Here is a 24,259-nt window from a genome sequence, read left to right on the forward strand (position 1 = left end):
CAAACTGCTTACTGGACAATTTACTAAGTTTAATTGGAAAACTAAAAATAGTACATGGTTTAGTATAAAAAGTGGAAACAAAAAAATGTCTCTGTAGTTCTGTGCCAACTTCCAGATCCTGTGTACATATATGTTTATCTTATATTTGACACAAATGTCTAGGGGTGGTAAGCAGGACTCCTGTAGTGCCTGGAAGTCAGTATAAAAAGTTGAAAACCTGCAAAGTTTTTAAAATGCATTTGTCTCATCACCCATCACCTTCTGAATTTGTCATGTGCATTTATATTTTTACATAATGTATTATTGTATTATTTCTCTCATGGTAATCAATTTACTTGAAAATATCAATATTTTTCTTCTTTCCAAAACGTAACCATCAGTAATCGTTGTAGCCATACTTGTTTCATCGTTATGCTTGTTGAGCAATTACTGCTATAAAGTGGAAATGTACACATTTGCAAGTGCACAGGGCACCTGCGCTTGCATGACCTCCCACCATCCTGCACTGTGTGTGCTATAGCAGTGTAGAAGGGGCAGAGCATGCGTGAGAGCTCTTCATCTGTAAGTCAGCAGCATAAAGAAATCCAGTCGAGGGGAGTGATCAGTCAACAAAGCCACCAGGCATTAGTTCCATACCACTGTGAAGGAAGTCATGCAGTTGATACTAAAAAGATGAACAATACAAGGTCCCAAATCAAGGAATTTGCACCAGTGATCTGAGTGTTGAATACATGCTGATTTAATCAAAGGCAATATAATATGTCTATTTCTAACACTACACAGAAGGGGGAAAAGTTTAAGATTGTAAAGCAGTTTCCAGAGGAAAAGTTTCATTTGAGCCTTCTTTAAAGCCCAATACACATTAATGGAGAAAATTATATCACTAGGTCACAGTTAGGAAAGGCTTGTGTCAGCAAGTTCCAGAGTATTCTATAAACAAGGGGGTCTCTCGGGAGTGAGCCTCAGGTTTGTATCAGGGAAGAATTGGGGATGGGGCAAGACAGTGTTCAGGTAGACAGAGTAGGACCCCTTGAACTTCACCCTCACTGTGAAATTAACACCAACCTACCTGTGTCTGGCTACCCACCCCTGACCCAGGGGAACACACATTTCCAGAGGAACCCAGGGAGGCTCACCAGGAAGATCACTTTTCTAAGGGTAAGTGTGGTTAACCTAGAAGGTGCTGAGAAGGACCAGGTTTGCAGAGGGCAGAGGAAATGACAATATGGGTGATTCTGGATTGAGTCACCTATGGGTGGTCTAACCTGCTGTAGAAGTATTGTAACCATGGGAAAAATATTCTTTTAGCACATACATTCAGTATCTTTTTGTATAATTATGATGCCATTAAAAAGAAAGAAAAATAATGGAAGGTTCCACAAGGAAAATATAAATTATTGTCTAGACAAAGGGAACTTCAACTTCATGGTGGTGAACACAGAGAGAGAACATTTAAAGGTACAAAGTAGAAGTTGAGGAGAGTGTCAGCTGCTCGGGGCCTGAGGCTCTGAAGACCTTACCCTGATAACCTGGAGAGGAATAGAGAGCCCAGCAGGAGCAGGGACAGGCTGGTTGAGGGTGTGTGTCCAGGAGACAGCACCACCCCCATCCTGGGGAGCACCAGGGAGAGTGAGAGACTTCAGCAGAGTTAAGGGGCACTCAGGTCACCTCAGTTTTCCACAACACTGGGCCTGTGATGCTGGAATGGAAAAATTTGAATTATTGAGATGGTTTTCTCATAAGTCAAATGTTTTCATGTTCATAGTGATCAGTACTCCAACATGATATATATAGATCTTTACATAAAAATGTAAAAAATATTACAATTTGCTTTATAATTTGAGTTATTAGGTGTGGAGGTAATGGCAAAATAATATTGAATTGTATTTATGGAGGAGGATGAAGGTAAGTAAACTACAGAGCATTAAACAATGAACTGTCACACAGGTGGGTATGCAGGTGAGGAGTTGGGCAACCCTGGAAGTGCTCTGCATGGAGTCTCAGGAGGTCAGGGGAGGTCTGATGGGGAGCTGAGGACAAGCCCTGAAGGTCAAACTCAGATGTTGGGCTGCAGACCTCCACACCAGCACTGGGGGGTGTACTCTGATCAGAAATGATTAAACATATCAGAAAACCAAGAATACCTTCCTCTGCAGGCAAAGTGTCTACAAAATATAAGAAAACTATTTGGACATGAATGTGTGAACTAATTGTATTAATGATGTTTTTTACTTCCTCTTTTTAACTCTTCATCTTCTCAAATAACCAGAATTTCAAGTAAATGGCCAATGTCACCATGGTAACTGAATTTCTCCTCCTGGGCTCTCCTGATGGCTGGAATCTGAGTTTCCTCTATTCCACAGCATTCCCAATGACCTACCTGGGTACCTTGTTAGGGAACCTTCTCATTGTTACAGTCACGACTGCTAACCAGCACCTGTACAAACCCATGTACTTCTTCCTCAGGAACCTGTCCATCTTAGACATGTGCTTCATTTCTGTCACTGTCCTCAATACCTGTGTCAAATCTCTTACTGGCAACAGGGTCATTTCAGTAGCTGATTGTGCAATACATATCTTCTTGGTCATTTTTTGTGCATATGTGGAGATGCTATTTCTCACAATCATGGCCTGGGACCGCTATGTGGCCATCTGCCAGCCCCTCCAGTACCTCTTCATTATGAACCCCAGATTTGTGTCTGCATGACCCTGGCTTCCCTGCTCAGTGGTCTGCTGTATGCAGGTGTGCACACTGGGAACACATTACAGCTGTCCTTCAGCCAGTAAAACGTGGTCCATCAGTTCTTCTGTGATGTCCCCTCTCTGCTGAGGCTCTCCTGCTCTGACACCACCAGCAACATGGTCCTTCTTCTTGTCTCTATTATAATCATTGGTGGTGGCTGCTTGGCTATAATAATAATGTCATATATTCACATATTTGCTGCTGTGCTGAAATTTCCCACCAGAGCCCCAGGGAAGGCCTTCTCCACCTGCACCCCTCACATCCTTGTTGTGTCAGTCTTCCTCAGTTCCATCACAAGTTTGTACCTGAGACCATCAGCAACCTCTGACACCCTCCAGGATATGGTTCTCTCTGCCTTTTACACCATGGTTCCTCCCTTCCTGAATCCTCTCATCTACAGTCTCAGGAACAAGCAGGTAAAGGAAGCTGTGAGGAGAGTAATGTAAAGACAGTTGTTTTCAGAGAAATGATAAAATTGCATTTCAGGATTGTCCTCATTTCCCTGTTTGTGGTTCTTAGATAAAGCTCTTCACATCTGAGATTTCCATCTAACCCTGCCTACACTGGGATCACATCATTAGGAGATGATTTATTTTATTTTATAAGATATCTTTTTTGTGATTTACCATATTTTTCCATGGACACATCATAAAATTTGTAATTTTATCATTGTATACATTTTTATTTTTAATTATTTGTTCTAATTAGTTACACATGACAGCAGAACGCATTTTAACTCATTATTCTAAATGGAGTATAATTTCTTATTTCTCTGGTGGTACATGATACAGAGTTTTACGGTTTGTGCAACCATAAGTGTATGTACACAGGTTAATAATGACTGCCTCATTTTGACAGCCTTCTCCCCCACATCCTTCCTTCCCCTCACTCCCTTTTGCACAATCTAAAGTTCCTCCATGCTTCCCTATGTTCCCCCAGTTAATGGATCAAAACTGCATATCAAATGAAACAGTTTGCCTTTGGTGTTTGGGGATTGGCTAATTTCACTTAGCAGGATATTCTCCAACACCATCTGTTACCCAAAAATGCCATAATTTTATATTTTTAAGGCTGAGTAATACTCCATTGTGTACATATACTACATTTTCTTTATCCATTCATTTGTTGAAGGGCACCTAATTTGGGTCTAGGGTTTAGGATTGTGACTTGAGCTGCTATAAACATTGATGTGGCTGTGTCATATAGTATGCTGTATTTAAGTTCTTTGGGTATAAAACAAGAAGTGAGATAGCTGGGTTATATATGGTGGTTCCATTCCAAGTTTTCTAAGAAATATCCATACTGCTTTCCAGAGTGGTTGCACCAATTTTTGGTCCCACCAGCAATGTATGAGTGTACCTTTTCCCCCACATCCTAACCAACAGGTAATGTTGCTTTTATTGTTGATAATTTCCATTCTTACTGGAGTGAGATGAAATATCAGAGTAGTTTTGGTTTGCATTTCTCTAATTGCTAGAGATGTTGAAAACTTTTTCATATATTTGTTGATCAACAGTATATCCTCCTCTGTGAAGTGTCTGTTCAGTTTCTAACAGATTGGTTATTTGTTTCTTTGGTGTTAAGTTTTTTGGATATATTTCTTTCATGTACATGTGGTAAAGACTTTCTCCTATTCTGTAGGCTCTCTCTTTATGTTCTTGATTTTTTCCTTTGTTGTGAAGAAGTTTTTTAGTTGATATCATCCCACTTATTGATCTTTGATTTTATTTTTTGTGCTGTACAAATCTTTTTAAGGAAATATGTCCTAAGCCAACATGATGAAGATGTGGTTCTACTTTTTATTCTAGTAGGCACAATGTCTTGGGTCTAATGCCTAGGTCTTTGATCCATTTTAAGTTGAGTTTTGTGCAGGGTGAGAGATAGGGATTTAGTTTCATTTTGCTACATATGGATTTCCAGTTTTTCCAGCTCTATTTGTTAAAGAAGCTATTTTTTCTTTGATGTATTTTTGGCACCATTGTTTAGTATGTGATAACTGTATTTATGTGGGTTTGTCTCTATGTCTTGTATTCTGTACCATTGGTCTACAAGTGTATTTTCGTGCAAAAACCATGCCATTTTTGTTACTATGACTCTGTAGTATAGTTTAAATTTCTATATTGTGATGCTTCCTGCTTTACTCTTTTTGCTAAGGATTGCTTTCGCTATTCTGGATCTCTTATTTTTCCAAATGCATTTCAAAATTACTTTTTTCTATTTCTATGAAGAATGACAGTGGGATTTGATAGGAATTGCATTAAATGTGTATAATGATTTTGGTAGCATGGTCATTTTGACAACATTAATTCTGCCTATCCAAGATCATGGGAGGTTTTCCATTTTCTAAGGACATCTTCAAATTCCTTCTTTGTATTGTTGTTTTCATTGTAGAGGTCTTTTTACTTCTTTTGTTACATTGGTTCCCACTTATTTTTATCAATGCATAATTTAGTGAATAAATATAGTTCAACATATTTGCTAAAATTCTTTGAGGTTATATATATATAAAACCTCAAAGAATTTTAGGATATATATATATATAAAAGATTCATCCAATATGTCCTCTTACCTATATGAAGAGCATCTAGTTTGGTTCTATAGTTTAGCTATTGTGACTTGAGCTCCTATAAACATTGATGTGATCAAATACTGTGACAGAGAAAATTTTACCAATTTAATCTAGAGATAACTTACACTCCATAATCTATTCTTACTCAGAGCCAGTGTCAAATATGCAAGAACTGTGATATATAATTTTGTCAATTAATTATTTGAAAATATACAAAAATCAAATCCTAAAGAAGTTGTGACCAAAAATCCAGAGAGAAGCACAATAATATCCCTCTCCATCTAGAACATGAAAAAAAGAGAAGAGTTTCTTTTTCCAAGAAGTAAATGGGGGGGGGGCATTTTTACCACCCCTTGTGTCCTGACAATAAACCCAACTTCTGGGGAAGAAACCCCACCTTCCTTAGCTGTTCATGAGTGACCCAGTGTCAGGAACCAAACCCCAAGGCTGAAATGCAGGTCATCTTTTGGACTGTTTTCCTCCCACACTGTAATTGTCTGGCCTCAGTGTCTGATGATGTGAACACTTAAAATCATCTCACTTTACTGAACTTTTAAACATCTATCTGTACTTGTTTCCTAAAACCTTGTGGCAGTTTATTTTTTTTCCTGAACAGCGATTGAATCCAGGGGAGCATCCCCAGACTTTTATGTGTTTAATATAAAAACAGGGTCTTAGTAAGTTGTTTACTGTCTCACTAAGTTGCTGATGCCAGCTTGGAAACTCTTATTCTCCTGCCTTAGCTCCTGATGCACTGGAATTGCAGGGGTGTGCCACTTCCCCAGTCTTGTGGCAATCTTTCATCATCTCACAAACGTTATTTCTCTCCAAACATTCTAGTGTCCTCATTGACATATGCTTTGCCAACTATGAATTATAAATGACATATGATCATATCAAGTTACCTAGGAATACTTATATAACAAAAAGAGAAAATATATATATATAATATGAAAATATTACATCAAATTCTAACTTTTGAGAAACAATTTTATTCAACAGTACACTAATAGGAAAAAAAACAATGTAATTATTACCTAGGTAAATTTAAAAGCCTGAACATATTTGATTGATTAGTAAAGGCATTTCTTAAAGTTTGCAGATAGGGGAATGCTTGGGAACCAGTGAGCAGCCCAGCACTGGATGCTACAGGAAGCCTTGACTTGCTTAACAGGATCCAAACAGAACACAAGCTCCATCCACACACTGTGTCTATAGTTTCTGGTTCTCACTGCTCCAGTGTTCCCTGCTAGAGCAGAAAGACCTTCAAAGAATCCCAGATGAATTCTGCAAACTCCATATTTACATGCATTTCCTCCAGAAATATAGCTTATTGAACATCTATGGGTGACTTGTATCAACAATTTTTGAGTTAAGTTAGGTGGGTAAAGATCATACTTATTATGAATTAAGAATGAAATTAAATTGCAAAACCATCCCTAATGATATGTATCTATCTTGACGAAGACTTTGGATGTTTACCTTATGTTATAAGATATTTTATATTGAAAGAATTGGTGATGAAGGAAAGCAAAAAAGAAAATATTGATATAAGAACTTCATGATATTTCACAGCTTGTGTCAAATTACACAAAAACACTATTGGTATGTGGGTATAATATGATATTTCTTCAGAATTTAGAAAAACTTTACTTTGTGTGCTAGTTTAGTACAAAGAAACACATTTTTATAGTAAGATAAATTGTGTGGTAATATCTATTGTAAAGAGAGCCACCAACAAGACATTATGGTAACATAATCTACTGAGTGCTTTCAGGTAATATTCATGACTGACAATATTATGCCATAACCATTACATTTTTTCATGTTTTAAATAGCCTTTCCAATATTCATATCAATACCAGAGACATTTAGCATTGTAAGAAAGCAGTTGCTTATTTTAGTAGAGTTAAAATCCATATTTGATAAGATTTTTAACATGATCATTGAGATAATGGCCAAGGAAGGTGTGGTGGTAGACATTGCAGTCCCTTAAGAGATGTCAAGTATTTCAAACTGACACTATATAGAAGAGGCTGAGGACATGTAAGGAATTTGCAAGACCACCACTGTTGTACACTCATGGATGTAGAAGACAAATTCCCTTCCAAATTGTCTTGGGGCCACCCCACTAGCACAGGGGCCCAGAAAGTGAGTTTTCCCTGCTCAGCAAGGAAGACATTCAGAAATCATCACAGCAGTAATTTCAGGAACCCAACTGAAGCACAAGCTGACAACAGACTTTGCCACTATTTACACTGTGCTGGCTCTGCAGGAATGCAGGGTGCTCAAGTTAAGGGGTCAGGCTGCCTTTCACCACCATCTCAAAAAAAGGCTTCATATGCCAATCAAACTGTAGCAGGGTCTGAGGCCCTGCAGGCTTCCCCTGACCAGGTGATAGGTGAAGCTCTGAAGGTGAAGCCAAAGTTTGAATGGGATTTCCAGAAATTAGAGGTTACCAAAAGCATGAACTGAAGGCCAAGAAAAGCTGCTGGCTACAGAGATAGCTAAAGGAAAAGAGAGCATTTGCCTGTGCTCTGCAAATGGCAAAGCCAAAGAGCAGGAATACCTAAGCACTTTGGAAATATCTTTTTGTACTCAAGGGTCTTATATGCTACATGAGGAATTATAGGTGGAGTTGAGGGACATATTTGTTCAACAGGGTTTTGCATTTCCTCACCCCTAATCCATTCTTTATGTGCCCTTATTACTGCCTTTTGCTATTGGAAGATTTACTCTCTGCTAGTGAATACTGGATGCTTGTAACTTCTTTTGATGTTTTATGTGGGTTCACAGCCAATAGTTCACCTACAGTTTCAGGAAAGATTTTGGACTTTCACTTTGGGGCACTGCTGGAATTATTAAGATTGTGAAACACTTGTATATGGACTAAATTAATTTTGCATTGTGAAATTGACATGGGTTTTGAGGGGCCAGCAGTAAATGTTATGAATGGGATGTGAGGTGTCTCCCAGTAGTTCCTCTGTTGAAGCAGAATTTTCTGTCATTTGTCTCTGTGTCTTCTATTCTGTACCATTGGTCTACATGTCTCCTTTGGTGCCACAACCAGGCCATTTTTGTTACTATAGCGCTGTAGTACAGTTTAAGGTCTGATATTGTGATGTTTCCTGCTTCACTCTTCTTGCTAAGAATTGCTTTGGCTATTCTGAGCCTTTTATTTTTTTCCAAATAAATTTTTTGATTGCTTTTTCTAGTTCTATGAAGAATGTCATTGGGATTTTAATTGGAATAGCATTAAATCTGTTTAATGCTTCTGGTAGTACAGCCATTTTCACAATATTAGTGGAATCATCCTATGACCCAGCTATCCCATCCCATTATTTATGCAAAAGAACTAAAATCAGTAACTACAGTAATACAGCCATATCAAAGTTTATGGAAGCACAATTCACTATATCCAGTTATGAAACTAGTCCAGATGCTGGTAAACAGATGAATGAATAAGGAAAATGTGATATATCTTCACAGTAAAGTTTTATTCATTTAAAAGAAATAATTAAATTGTGACATTTTCTGGTTAATGGGTGGAGGAAAAAAAATGCTAAGTGAAATAAGACAGACTCAGAAATTCAAGGGTCAAATGATTTCTTTCATATGCAGAATCTAGAGGAAAGTAAGGAGGCAAGTTGGGTTGGATATTATAAAGACATAGGAAAGATATGTGGAATAGAAGAAGAAAATCCAGAGAAAGGGAGAAGGGATAGGAAAGGGTCATGAGTGTGTGAAAATGTACTACTGTGGATTCCACCTCTATGTGCATCTATAAAATTCCAATAAAAATAAATAAACAGAGACTGGGGTGGGGGCTCAGTGGTAAAGTGTTCACCTAGCACGTGTGAGACCCTGGGTTTGATCCTTAGCACCACATAAAAATAAATAAATGCAATAAAGGAGCCGCAGTCTGGCTGGGCAAAATTCGGGGGGGGGGGTGATAAGCAACTTGTGAAGGTTGAAACAGTGGGAGCCACTTTATTGTAGGACAGCAGAGGTATTTAAACCTAACTCATTATACACAACTTGTTTCAATTAACATCATCTAGATACATCAATTAGTCATTAAGGAATCCTCATTATCTTAATAATTACACACAGCTTAACTTAATTAACATCATCTAGATACAGCAGTCAGTCATTAAGAAATCTCCATCATCTTAATGGCTCGCTGGTGTTACTTCTCAAACCATGCCCCCTGGCAAAGTGCCAGAAACCATCTTGACTTGTCTGTGGCCCTCAACATAAAGGTATTGTGTGCAACTACAATGAAAACATAAATTTTAAAAATAAATAAATAAACAGATGAGGATACTGTAGACTAGTAGAATAGAACAGGGGAATCAGGAGAATGAGGAAGGGAAAGAGGGAATCCAAGACTATAATAGAATAAATTAAATTCCATGTGTGTATAATTATACTAAAGTGAATCTTTATGTACAATTAAAAATAACAAAAAAGGCAAAATAAGTAAAAAGAGTTCCATAAATAAATTCAGAGATAAGCAGTTACTACCATTGGAAATGTAGCACATCAGGTAAATGCTGGGGACCAGGGGAGACATGACCCCTCAAAGCTGTAGAAGAGACCTCTGACAGGAGGGTCTGCTAGTGACCTTGGTATTGGGGGTTCTGAGCTGGACCTTGGTATTGGGGGTTCTGAGCTGGATCTCGCAGTGTGAGGATGTGGACTTCTGGTAGGGAACTGTGCCTGGCCAACACAAGCATCCCTGAAGCCTTCAAAGCAGCTGGTTCTGAATATGACCTGTGATAAAACAGAAGGACCCAGTGACTGGTATTAACTATTGCTTATTACACACAGGGGAAACTGTAAAAAAAAGAATGTATAATATTACCAATTCTCAGAAATTAATGAGGAACAACTATAGAGGGTTTATATGCATTGAACTACAGAAGAGGTTGAGATTGAGAAGAAATTTTTATTTTGATAAATTTGTCACCAGTGGCTTTTCTGTTCATTTTAATGTACTACCAAAAAATCAATCAAGAAAAACCATCATATTTACAGTAACATCAACTTATGTATATGCTTCAAAAGACTGGGACTCTCATTAGAATAAGATGTATTCCATGTTTGTATAAATCTGTCAAAATACACTGTACTGTCATTGATAATTAAAAAATAACAAATTTTTAAAAAATATAAACTAATTAGACTGAATTTAACCTAAGAAGTGAATAATCTGTACACTTAAAATTACAAAATATTGATGAGTGAAATTAAGACAGAAAAAATAAATGGACTCAGCCCTCTGGACCTGAGTGCACACAGCTGGACCAGGCACTGAGGGCAAAGGGCCACCCAGCTGGAGTTGCAGCTCCCCTGGTGTGTTTGGGGACACTAAGCCAGGCAGAGAAAAGATGTGGAAAGAGCAAAAGAGATACTGGAGGAGATCAGAGCCCAGAAGACATGATACATGGTAACTTGAATTTCCTACCTTCATACCAACTGTAAGGGGAGCCTCTGAACCAATGTGAGGAGAAAGGAATGTCCTCTCAAGTGTGTGATTGAAAGTGTGGGTTGTTTTAAAATGGATAAATCAAATTTTAAAAGAGAATAAATGATATTGATTAGCCTTCAACTTCAGGTCAGTTGTTGGAACTCTTGTAGCTACAGCTGAGAAAAATCAGTGTACTCACATACTGCTGACAAGAACAACAGTTAGTCCAACATCATATGCACAAACTTGTCCATCAAATATTGGCAAAAGTGCATCCCAAGATCAACCCACCTTGGTGCTGCCTGTTGAGAGCCACAGCCGAGTTGGGATAACGCATGGCATTTTTGCCAGAAATAGTGGTTGAGAGATGACGCCAGCGAGCCATTAAGAGAATGACTTTTGAGTTCTCGCAGAGTTCCCGTTGAGTTCCAGTTGAGCCTTGCGGGGATGCCTGAAGAGTTTGCATTGGTTGGGGAAGTGCCGGAGGAGGGATTTTCCAGTTGGTATTCCCTGGAGGAGCCGCATGGCATTCGGGGAAGTTCCCAGAGAGCGTGTGTGGAGTGTGCTGGTGGAGTTCAGAAACAAAGTTTGTTACTGCTTGAGTGGCTTGTGATTTATGCCCAGCAAGACTGCTGCATTTACCTTATCACTTACCCTCAGGTGAACACCAATTCTCTCTCCTTCCCTCAGGGACGAGCAATTTACCTTATCACTTACCCTCAGGTGAACCTCAGGTGATAAGGTAAATTGCTCGTCCCTGAGGGAAGGCAAGAGAATTGGTTACCATTTCAAAAAACAATGTGTTCTTGTTTTGATTTGTTTTGTTTTTGTTTCAAGCTTCCTATCCCTAGAACTTTCTCAGGAAAACTGGGAAAAATGGTTGGCTCCAGGTTTGAAGTTGTTTGCCCCTGAGGAAGAGATAGAAATATACACAAATGCACATGTCAAGAAAATAGGAAAATTGATACAATGATTTTTTGTTCCATTTTTGTCTCATTCTGTTTCAGTTTTGTTTTGTGTTATCTTGTTGGGTTGCGTTATCTTTAAAGCAGATTAGAAATCAGTAAAAAACAAACCAAAAGAGTGTTAAGTAAATTGTTAGAGGTTCAGATCATGGAGAAAGACATTTTAGATCAAGTAAAAGAGAAGGTCTCTCGAGCTAGTGAGACAGAGGAAGAAAATTTAAAGGAGGAAGAACTATCAGGGAAACAGTTACAACAGGAGGCTGCTACTAACACATTTCTATCACCAGAGTGTGTAAGTGTCCAACCAACCGCTCCACCTATAGAGACAAAATATCCTATGGGGCTCTCAAACCCTGTAGTTGATAGATGGGATCTTGAGACAGGACCTCAAAAATTAGCATGCCCTGTACTTGAGCAGGCAGGAGGGCAGTGAATTCACCGTGCTTTAGATTTCAAAACAGTGAAGAAGTTAAAGGAGGCTGTAACAACCTATGGTCCCCAAGAACCCTTCATTGTAAGCATGGTTGAATCCATTATCAACTTGGACATGACTCCAGAAGACTGGGCTAGCATGTGTAAATCTGTGCTAAATGGAGGACAATATTTGTTATGGAAGGTTGCCAATGAGGAATTTTGCACAGAGATGGCTAGGAGAAATGCAGCAGCCAGTTACCCTCAAAGAAATCTAGATATGATGTTAGGAAAAAGACCTTATGAGGGTCAACGGCAACAAATTGAATATGATCCTACTATATATTCACAAATTGCTGCAGATGCAGTTAGGGCATGGAAGACTTTACAAGGACATGGAGATTTACAAGGTCAATTATCTAAGATAATACAAGGAGCTAATGAAACTTACACTGAATTTGTTGATAGGCTTATTCAAACAGCTACCAGAGTTTTGGGGGACACAGAACAAACAATGCCATTAATTAAACAGCTAGCCTTTGAGCAAGCAAACAGATTGTGCAAGGAGGCCATTAGACCATGGAAACATGGAGATTTAAATACATATATTAAATTATGTAGAGACATTAATGAACAAGGGCAAGTCTTGGCAGCTGCAGTAAAACAGGCTTTAGATGTCAGGCCAAAAACATGCTACAATTGTGAACAAACAGGACATTTTAAAAGGAATTGCCCCATAGGAGGAGGGTTTAACAAAGGTAGGTGTCAAAGGAGTAGAATACCGGGTATTTGCCCATGATGCAGTAGAGGGAGATTGGGCTAATGAATGCCATTCTCAAACCACCATAGAGGGTACTCCATTATCAAAAAACAGACAAGAACCAGGTGTTTACCCATGATATCATGGAGAAAAGCATTGGGCTCCATTGCCAAAAACGTACAGGGGGGCCCAATGCTCTGGGGCCCAAGACCATGAATATACGGGGCACTGGAGGAACGCAGCGACACGATCAGGGTAGTGCCCAGGACACATTGTCCATTAGATTTCTCATCAGACAAACCAGAGGGAGAGCAGGATTGGACATCTGCTCCTCCGCCAGAGCAGTACTAACTCCAGAGATGGGAGTTCAAATCATTCCCACAGGGGTAAAAGGACCTCTTTCCAAAGATGCAGTTCTTCCACTCTAAAAGGACTTATGATAAGTCCTGGGGTAATTGATCCCGATTATGAAGGTGAAATAAAAATTATAGCCAGTTCTCCAAGGGGTATATCAGTAATTTCACCAGGAGATAGAATAGCACAGTTATTAATAATACCAAGCCTGTATGATAAATTTTCCAGCCATACTATAGAGAGAGGTTCCAGGGAATTAGGCTCCACAGGTGTAAATTTAGCTATGCTGTCTTTAAATATAGATTCTCACCGAATGCTAAAACTAAATATTCAAGGACATGAATTTAATGGGCTACTGGACACAGGTGCAGACCTTAGCATCATATCTCATCAAGAATGGCCAAAACATTGGCTGTTACAACAAGCCACTCAAACGTTTCAAGGCCTAGGAGTGACGACTAATCCCCATAGAAGTGCAATGGTATTAGATTGGAAGGATCCTGAAGGATGTGAGGGAACTATACAACCATATGTATTGGATCATCTTCCTATAAATTTATGGGGATGAGATGTCCTAGATCAATTAGGTTTGACATTAACAAGTAACATCAATCCAAATGTGCCCACTATTAGAGCTAGACAAGGTTTTAGGAAAGGAAAAAGATTAGGAGAACAAGAACAAGGTAGAGTAGCACCAATTCAAATAGATCAAGGAATAAATAGACATGGATTGGGTTTTCAGAAGGGGTCACTGAGACAATAAAAATTACTTGGAAATCAGAAAGAGCAAGTATGGGTTTCTCAGTGGCCCCTGACTAAAGAAAAGATACAAGCAGCCCATGACCTGGTCAAACAACAATTAGCAGGGACATATACAACCTTCTGTATCTCCCCATAATACTCCCATTTTTGTCATTAAAAAGAAATCTGGTAAATGGAGATTATTGCAAGATTTAAGAGCCATTAATAATGAGATGGTTATTATGGGACCTGCTCAATCGGGGATTCCCCAATTATCTGCTTTGCCAAAAACCTGGTATGTTTTAGCTATCGATATTAAAGATTGTTTTTTTTTTTCAATTCCAATTCATCCTGACAACAGTCCACATTTTGCATCTACTATCCCTGCACTGAATCATGAAGGTCCTGATCAGAGATATGAATGGAAAGTACTCCCTCAAGGGATGGCTAACAGCCCAACTATGTGTCAAATTTATGTTAACAAAGCAATCCAGACACTTAATAATCAAAATCCTGAACTACAAATATTTCATTATGTGGATGATGTACTATTAGCACATAAAGATAAAAACACATTGCTAGAATGTTATGCCACACTTACAAACTTATTAAAAAATTATAATCTAGAGATAGCAATAGATAAAGTACAATTAAATTTTCCAATTAATTATTTAGGAGTTCTATTATCCTCAACCATGTTCCATCCACCAAAAATTCAAATACAAGTAGATCAACTCAAATCACTTAACGACTTTCAAAAGTTATTAGGAGAAATAAATTGGATAAGGCCTTATCTAAGCATACCAAGAGGAGAGTTGAGACCTTTATTTGATATCCTAAAAGGTCCATCAGATCCAAATTCACCCCAAATGTTAATGCCTGAAGCAAGAAAGGCATTAAAAATCACTGAAACACATATGGAAAATATGCATTTGGATAGAATTGATATAAGTTTGCCTTTATTATTTATTGTTCTACCAACAAAAAATATTCCTACAGGAGTATTTTCGCAAGAAGGTCCATTATTGTGGATACATTTATCTTATTCTCCTAACACTATTCTTACTAGGTATCCTGAGGCTGTAGGACAATTAATACTCAAAGGAATAAAAGCAGCAAAGGGAGTGTTTGGAATTTCTCCCAATAAAATTATTATTCCATATACTATGGATCAAATTGATGAGTTAGCTAATGAGTTACATACTTGGGCAATAATCATGTGCAAATCTAATGTTTCATTTGATAACCACTTACCATCTAATCCTTTATTGTCTTTTTGGTCTTCACATCCTGTAGTTTTTCCAAAACTGACAAGAAAAACACCTATCATGAATGCTCCAAATACATTCACTGATGAGTCAAATAATGGTACAGCAACAGTAGTTACCCCTGATCAAACTTTTACATTTTTAGTACCCAAACAATGAGCACAAAATGTAGAGATTAATGCAGTACTACAAGCTTTTGTGATGTTTAAATATTCTGTATTTGATTTATTTTCTGATAGTCAGTTCATGCTATAGTATCCCTTGAGGATGCTGGTAGGATTTCCCCTTCCTCTACTGTTTTCTCTTTGCTTTCCACTATACAAAGTCTAATCAGACATAAAAGATCCATTCTTTATTGTACATATCAGAGCACATACAGAATTGCCTGGAGCCCTTAGTTTGGGCAATGATTTAGCAGATAAAACTACACATGACATACATATTTTCTCTACACTAGAAGAAGCTACAATTTTTCATAAAAAGTTCCATGTCAATGCTAATACTTTACAAAGGCATTTTAAAATAACTAAGAAATAAGCTAGACAAATAATAAAACAATTTCAAAACTGTGTGACCTTTTTACCACAAGTTAATCTTGGAGTCAATCCTAGAGGATTGATATCTGACCATATTTGTCAGATGGACGTCACACACTTGTCAGAATTTGGAAAATTAAAATATTTGCATGTTACAGTTGATACTTCTTCCAGATTTTTGATGGGCTCCCTTCATGATGGAGAAAAAAACTAAAGATATTATAGCTCATTGCTTACAAAATTTTGCCACTGTGGGAGTTCCAAAACAGTTAAAAACAGATAATGCCCCTATCTATACCTCTACCTCTTTTAAACAATTTTGCTCATCATTTGGCATTACTCATATAACAGGAATTCCATACAATCCACAGGGACAAGGCATAGTTGAAAGAGCTCATCAAACTATTAAAATGTACTTTTTAAAGCAAAAAGAGGGAATTGGAAAGGGGTATATATCCCTCAAAGATAAACTTAAAATAACGCTTTTTACTCTAAACTTTTTAAATTTGGATTCATCAGGGCTTAGTAGTGCAGAAAGACATATGTATCCAAAAAATGTACATAAGCCTAAGATACTTTGGAAGGATATTTAAACAGGACAGTGGAAAGGTCCTAACCCAGTGATTGGCTGGAGTCAGGGTTCTGTTTGTGTGTTTCCACAGGGAAAACAGCAGCCAATTTGGATTCCAGAGAGACTAACCAAAGCGATTTCTACAGACCAAAAAGAAGATGATTTGACTCAAATCCATAACAGCTGATATCCAGAGCTCCAGTTTGGCTATTCTTACATCTGCAACAGTGGTTCTCCCACACCTGGAGGCTAATGAATAATGAACACCATTAAAGCCTATTTCAAATGTAAAAAACCTTGGGGCTTGCTTGTGGGAATACCTTCAGACCCATTATGCAAGTTACAGGAAAAAGGATGGGATATCCAAAAAAGAGTCAAACCCAGGTGGTAACCAGGATGTCTTTTTTTCAATATCTATTTTATTGCCTTTTCCCACATCATAAAGTTTTATTTTGTTTTTTGAGCTCATACAGACCTGGGTTAATGTTTTTCTGATCAGCTCTATTTTTTTGACTGTGGAGTTTTTAAACATTGCAATGGAGATTTCACCTGTGAAAAGCTACAAGGCCTTTACTATTATGTTATGTATTGTATGTATTGTATTATGTGTGCACACTTCTGTTTTGTGTTGTATGTCTGTATGTGCGTATGTCCATATATCATATATGAGAAGTGCTCATGATAAAATGGATCCAAATATTTTTTTATTCACATGATTTAAATGGTTTAATTTAAATTGGGTAAACAGCTGTTGAGGATTGTTTTCATATGTGAACAAAAAAGGAGGTTAACAGATCTGTTTGTTTACTTTCACTTTTCCATTTCATTATATTTAATAATTCTGTTCAGGATAATGTAAATTGTTCAGAAAATTGTTTTCTTAGTACCTGTTGGAATGTTACATAATTTTTTTTCGCCATCATTGCCAGAATTTCTATCTTCATCCCAGTGCCAGTGAAGACAATGATAAAACCAAACTACAGCTTCTTCTATAGCTGTCACAGTAAACTGTATAAACTGATGCATCAATGAATAATAACTCAACAAATAATGCTAAATCAAGGAGTCAATTTACTTTGGGAGGAAATGGACATATTGATAGATTCCTCTTCTTTGAACTGCTTGCAGAACTTGCCTGGACTATGTATCACTTGTATGCATTGTGAACTATCTGTTGGTGCAGCAAATTGTGGTAGTGCTGGCGTATCTTTGCAGATGGTGTCATCGGTGATAAAATTTTCCCAAAAAGAGCCGTCATTTGGCTTAGTGTCCTGGCATTTTGTATTCTCCTCCCTTCTGCTAGTGATGGTCTAAAATTTGGGAGCCAACAGAGGTGAGGCAAAGAACCCCACCCCCCCACTGGCACAAAGGCCAAATTTGGGGGCCAACAGAGGTGAGGCAAAGAACCTCACCAAACCACTGGTGCATAGGCCTATCCACAAGTATGGTTGTATGTTGGACCAGTAGTCAGTGACAAGTAATATCCAATTGCAGTGGTACCAACCTAAGACAGAAGCCTGACGCCTTGAGGTCAGCTCATCTGATGACAGGTAAGGACCATATGTAGTATTGGACAGCCTAATAGTGAGTGAAGATCACACACTGAATGATCTACTTATACAACATCTCCAGTACATAAATTCAAATATGGAGAATATACTTAGTGGCTTCAAGTGACAGTAAGTAAAGATAAGTTGGGACAATAGATAGATGTTTCATTAAGACTGAAACAAATACTTGGGAATAAAATGTAGTTGGATATTGTGCAATTGCATATTTTTGTACGTAACACTGAATTGATAATTACAAATTGTTACAAAGGCTAAATTCATGACATGTGCCTTTAGTCTCCATGACAAGAAACTTTGTAGCTAAACAACAGATAGTGTTAGATTTTTCCCACTTACAGGTTGGGGAGTGAGTGAGAGTTGCCCACCACCCTGATGTTAACTGATCCCCATAAACACCCCTAACTCACACTGAGGTCAAGGAGGGCAGAGATGAAAACACACAGGGAAACATCAGTCTCTCCTCATTGTTACTCATTCCTCAATAACGACTTAGAGTGAGTCCAGCAGAGGAGTTTCTAAGTGTCATGCACTGTCCATGCTGGTACATGGCAAGGTCCTCTCTCCTGGGCTCAGGAGGGCTGCTGCCTGGTGGTGTGCTCAGGCTTCCTGCTGTCTCTGCAGGCTGAGCTCTGGGCTCCCTGGGGCCCTGTTCCCACTGGCCAGGCACCAGGTTCACATAAAGCAGAGGTGACCGAGCTCCCCACATCCTACATACCATGTGCTGACTTCCCAGATGCACCCTGACTGCAGACAGAGTAGATGGGAGAAGCCAAGGAGAGACTCAGTTCTGCCCCCTTGTGGAGAACAGGATACACTCAGGAGTGAATTCTTGGCATTATACTCCAAAGGCATCTGAGCCTCATCTTTATCCTGCTCAGCAATCTGCAATCTCATCCAGATTATCATCTAGCCCAGAAATTTAATTCTGCAAAGAATAACTGGCAAACAGAAGTCTTGTAAACACTGTAGTTTTTGCGATGATTTCTATTCTTCACTGATAGTGTACCTGGAGTGTGGTGGAGATTTGCACAGTGTTTGCAAGTCCTGCATGTGATAGTTCTTCATGCTGCCTCTTGTGGGTTAAGATCCTTCTTTTCAATTCACTTTTACTTACCACACACACAAATGCACAAACTTATCTGCACAGATTTGAGAGATGAAAGAGAAATATATCCAGATTAGGCAACAGGTACCAAGTACCAAATACATTGCAGGTGACATGGAGGTAGATGAATGAATTCATTTATACAAATTACATACTTACATATTTTTCAGTAGCTGTTGGAAATAAAAACATCTATTATTGTATACAATTTTCATTGAAACATTTTTAATTTATCAACCTTACCTTTTTGTCCTGATTACAAATCCGTTCTCCTTTTCAATAATTTTCACACTTTATACTAAAGGTATATCAGATGTGATGAGGATGTGTGTCCATTGGTAGAAATATAAAAAAGACAGTTGTGCAGTCTTTGAAAGTACATTAAGAAGGTCAGGACATAATAAAGTACTCCTCAGCATTCCTCTGTGGCTGATTAATAGCAGTAAGCCATAATTACTAATATTGAAAGATATAACTTAGAAAATAATGAATTCCTGTATCTTACAACTCAAGAAATCTTTGCATATTTACATGCAATCTGTGTGCCATACCTTTCCTCATGTTAAGGACTATCAAGAGAATTACTGAAAGGGAAAGCTCCCAGCTGTCCATACTTTAGGAGAAAAGCATTTGGAGCCATCCATCTTATACTTCTGGCTTTAAACCCATGCTAACTTCTCCTCCTACTTCTGTTCCTGACACTCATGCTACCTGACATTTGCTTTATTTATGTCCCATATTTTGGATTTTATTAGGAAATTTTTAATAATCATTTCACCCCTTAAAAGAGGATGTAGTTCTGAACACGCTAAAATTATTGAGGTCAAGGTAAACAAACTAAAGTTTAATTCTAATTTTTCCTCCTGTTTTAGTAGGAAAAAAACTAGAAACAAAGAAAATGTCTGCAGTTCTACATGAGCCTCCAGATCCCAAACACATATTCAATTGTCCATCTCATATTTGCCACAAATGTCTAGAGGTTTTTACCAAGGACTGCTGGAGAGTCCAGAAGTCAGTATAGAAGGGTGAAAACCTGCAAGGTTTTTAATGTGGATTTATTTCATCACCCAACATCTTCTGAACTTGTCATATGTATTTACTTTCTTACACTCTGTATCATTGTATTATTTTTTCATCTTAATCAAATTATATAAAAATACCAATACTTTTCTTCTTTCCAAAACCTCAGCATCTGAAACACCTGTAGTCATATTTGTATCATTGGTAAACATCTGTTGACAAATTTCTGCTTTAAAGACATCTTACCTTGGAAGTACACAAGCCCCTGGGCTTGCATGACCTAACATTAGCATGCACTGTGTGTGCTACAGCCATGTAGAAGGGACAGAGCCTGTTTGGGAGCTCTTCATCTGTAAATCAGTAGAATACAGAAAGCTAGTGCAGGTGAGTAGTTAATCAACAAAGGCACCAGACATTAGTTCACTTACCACTGTGTAGGAAGTCACGAACTTGCTATAAAAGGAGAAAAACATGAATGATACAATATCCAAATCAAGGAATTTGTACCAACAATTTTATTATTGATTACATAGTGATTTAGTAAAAAAAAATAGTATAACACTGATTTCTAACAGTACACAAAAGTGGAAAAATTTGAAATTCTACAGAGTTCCCAGAAAAATTATTTTTATCTGAGCCTCCTGTGTAGCCCGATACACAGTAATGGAGAAAATTAAATCAGCATGTCAAGTAGAAAAGGGACTCTGTCTCAAAGTCCAAGGAGCATGCTGTGAGCAAGGATATCACTTAAGTGTTAACTTCAGGTTTGTATCCGGGAGGAACTGGGATGGGGAGAAACAGAAAGCAGGTAGACTGAGTGGGACTACTGGAAAATTCATGCCCATTGTGAAATAAACACAAACCTACCTGATTCTGACCACCATCCCTGACACTGGAGGACACAAAATTTCCAGTGTAGCCTAGGCAGCCTCAGTAGGAAGGTCATTTTTCTAAGGGTGAGTGTGGTTAACCTGACAAGGTTCTGAGGGGGACCCGGTTTTCAGAGATCAGAGGAAATGACTGTGTAGGTGACTCAATATTAAACTGGTCTGAGCTACTGCAGAAGTGTTTTAAGCATGAGCAAAACCTTCCCTTTGGGAACACAGTATCATTTTGTACACTTATGATGAGAAGAAAGGAATATAATGGTAGGTGTCAAGAAGAAGTAAGCGAATTATTGTCAACCTCATGGTGTTGAAAACAGAGTAAAAACATATTGAGGTAAAAAGTAAACATTTAGGAGAATGTTAGCTGGGCTGGAATGAATCTAGAGGCTTTAAAGACTTCACATGAATCTTTTGGAAAGAAAAAGAAAACCCCAGTGGGAGCTGGGAGGGGCCCAGGTCTGAAGGCATGTGGCCTGGAGACAGGACCATCCCCTTCCTAGGGCAGCAGCAGGGTGAATGGGGAACAGCAGGAGAGTCTATGTGGTGTCAGGTCACCTCAGTTCTCCACAAACTGGTCCTGTGAGCCTGGAATGGAAAAGTTTGAATTCTACATGGTTTCCCATGAGTGAAATTTTTTCATGTTCATGGTGTTAAGCACTTCAAGATTATAAACATATTCCAACATAGAAATGTTAAAAAAATAATTATAATGTGAATTATTATTCATGATTTAAACTGTTAAGTGTTGATACAATGGCAAAATAATATTGAAATTGTATTTATGGAAGAGGACAAAAGTAACTTATTAATTAGCTAAAGAGAGAATTAAAGAACACACTGTCACACAGTTGGTCACAGAGGAGAGGAGGTGGGCAACCCTGGAAGTGCTCTGCATGGGAGTCTCAGGAGGTCAGAGGAGGCCTGATGGGGAGATGAGGACAAGCCCTACAGGTCAGGCCCAGACCCTGGGCTGCAGATCTCCACACCTGCACTGGGAGATGCACTCTGATCAGAAATGAGTAAAGATATCAAAAAAACAAGAGTAAGCTTTCCTCTGCAGGGAAGCAATGGCCAAATACAAGAAAACACCATGCACAGGAGTATGTAATGTAATTCTATTGATTACATTTCTGCTTCTCAGCTCTTATCTCTTTACCTTCCTAGACAACCAGAATTTCACAGCAATGCCAAACTGATACAGTTACTACATAATTACATGGAGTATAAAGTGTTCACCAGAGATGTGAAATATGGCAAAACATATGATAACCAGTTATTCACAGTACAATAGAGAATGAAAAAAATATGTCCACAAGTAGATGTGTTGATTAAAATATTTCTGGCATATGCATATAATGGTGTGTCATTCATCCTTAAGGAATGAACAAATGGTATATGCTACAAGGTGGATGAATCTCAATGATGTTAGGCTAACTTCAGTCAGAATACAGACCATACACTGCTTGATTTTATTTTTATAAAATTTCACAAATATGTACATTCAAAGATACAGAATATCTGTAGTGTTTTGTAGTGACTGATATTAGGGATAATATGGGCAATGTGTAAAATGGATTAGGGGGTTAATTTAAAGTAAAAAAATGTAGGGGAGTGAGTGAGAGTTGCTCACCACCCTCAGTGTTAACTGAACGCCATAAACACCCCTCACTCACACTGAGGTGAAGGAGGGCAGAGATGAAAACACACAGTGAGCATCACCAGTTTCTCCTCAGTGTTACTGGATTCTCAATAACGACTTAGGGCGATGCCCAGCAGAGGAGTTCCCATGTGTCATCCACTGTCCATGCTGGCAAGTGACCAGCTCCTCTAAACTAGGCTCTGGAGATGCTGCTGTCTGGTGATGTGCTCAGGCCTCCTGCTGTCTCTGAAGGCTGAGCTCTGGGCTCTAGGGACCCTACTTCCACTGGCCAGGCACCAGGTTCACATAAAGCAGTGGTGACTGAGCTCCCCACATCCCACATGTCATTGTGCTGATTGCACAGATTCACCATGGCTGCACACACATTGGATGGGAAAAGCCAAGGACAGATGGGGTTCTGTTCACAAACAGAGAATAAGAAACACTCAGGAGGGAGTACTTGGCAGAGTAGAGTCCAAATACATCCAAAGCCTCATTTTTATTCTACTCAGCAAATTGCAATCCCATCCTTCATTTATAACTAGTCCAGGGAGTGAAGTGTTAATTATGCAAAAGTAACAGGCACAGAGAAGTCTTGTGAAAACTGTAGTATTTGCCATGATTTCTAGTGCTTCAATAGTAATATGCATGGAGTGTGTGAGAGGTCTGCACAGTGTTTGCAAGTACTGCATGTGATAGTTCTTCATCCTGCCTCTTATGGGTTTGAAATTATTTTTTTTTTCAAATTAATTTTTCTTACTAAAAACTTGTCATATATATTTACATTTTATGTATTTTATTATTGTATTTGTCTTCTAATTGTAATAAAATTATTTTAAAATTATATTATTTTACAAAACCTGAAGATCTGAAATACTTATGGCTCTATTTGTATCCTCAGTAATACTTGTTGAGCAAGCACTGCTCTAAATAGACTTACATTGCAACTGCACAGGGGCCCAAGGCTTGCATGACCTCATGGTAGCCTACTCTGTATGCTACAAAAGTGCAGAAGGGGCAGAACGTGCTTAGTAGCTCTTCATCTGTAAATCAGTAGAAAGAAGAAGCCAATCTGGGTGAGTTGTCAACAATGCCACAAGGCATTATTAGTTCATTAACCACTGTGCAGTTTAAGGTCTGGAATAGTAATGCCACCAGCTTCACTTGTTAAAAATTGGTTTGACTATTCTGGGTGTCTTATTTTTCCAAATGAATTTCATGACTGCCTTTTCTATTTCTAAGAGGAAACTCATTGGTATTTTGATTGGGATTGCATTGAATCTGTATACTGCTTTTGGTAGTATGGTCATTTTGACAATATTAATTCTGCCTACCTAAGAACAAGGAAGAGTTTTCCATATTCTAAGGTCTTCTTCAAATTCTTTCTTTAATGTTCTGTAGTTTTTACTGTACAGATGTTTCACCTCTTTCATTAAGTAGATTCTCAAGTATTTTATTTTATTATTTTTTGAAGCTATCATAAATGGGGTGGTTTTCCTAGTTTCTCTTTCTGAGGATTTGTCACTGATCTACAGAATGTCTTTGATTTATGAGTGTTGATTTTATATCCTGCTACTTTACTGAATTTATTTATTAGTTTTAGAAAATTTCTGGTGGAATTTTTTGGGTCTTCTAGGTATAGAATC

At 38.2% G+C, this 24,259-nt stretch overlaps 1 pseudogene across 1 annotated transcript; it reads left to right on the top strand.

Annotated features, from left to right (window-relative positions):
* The first annotated feature begins 2,281 nt into the window (after positions 1-2,281).
* LOC308657143 (olfactory receptor 14C36-like) lies at positions 2,282-3,189 on the top strand (annotated as a pseudogene). Its single transcript has one exon. The product of its transcript is annotated as an olfactory receptor 14C36-like (transcript).
* Positions 3,190-24,259: the final 21,070 nt, after the last annotated feature.

Source organism: Spermophilus citellus (assembly GCF_964194105.1).
Source record: "Spermophilus citellus genome assembly, chromosome: 1".
Classification (NCBI taxonomy): domain Eukaryota; kingdom Metazoa; phylum Chordata; class Mammalia; order Rodentia; family Sciuridae; genus Spermophilus; species Spermophilus citellus.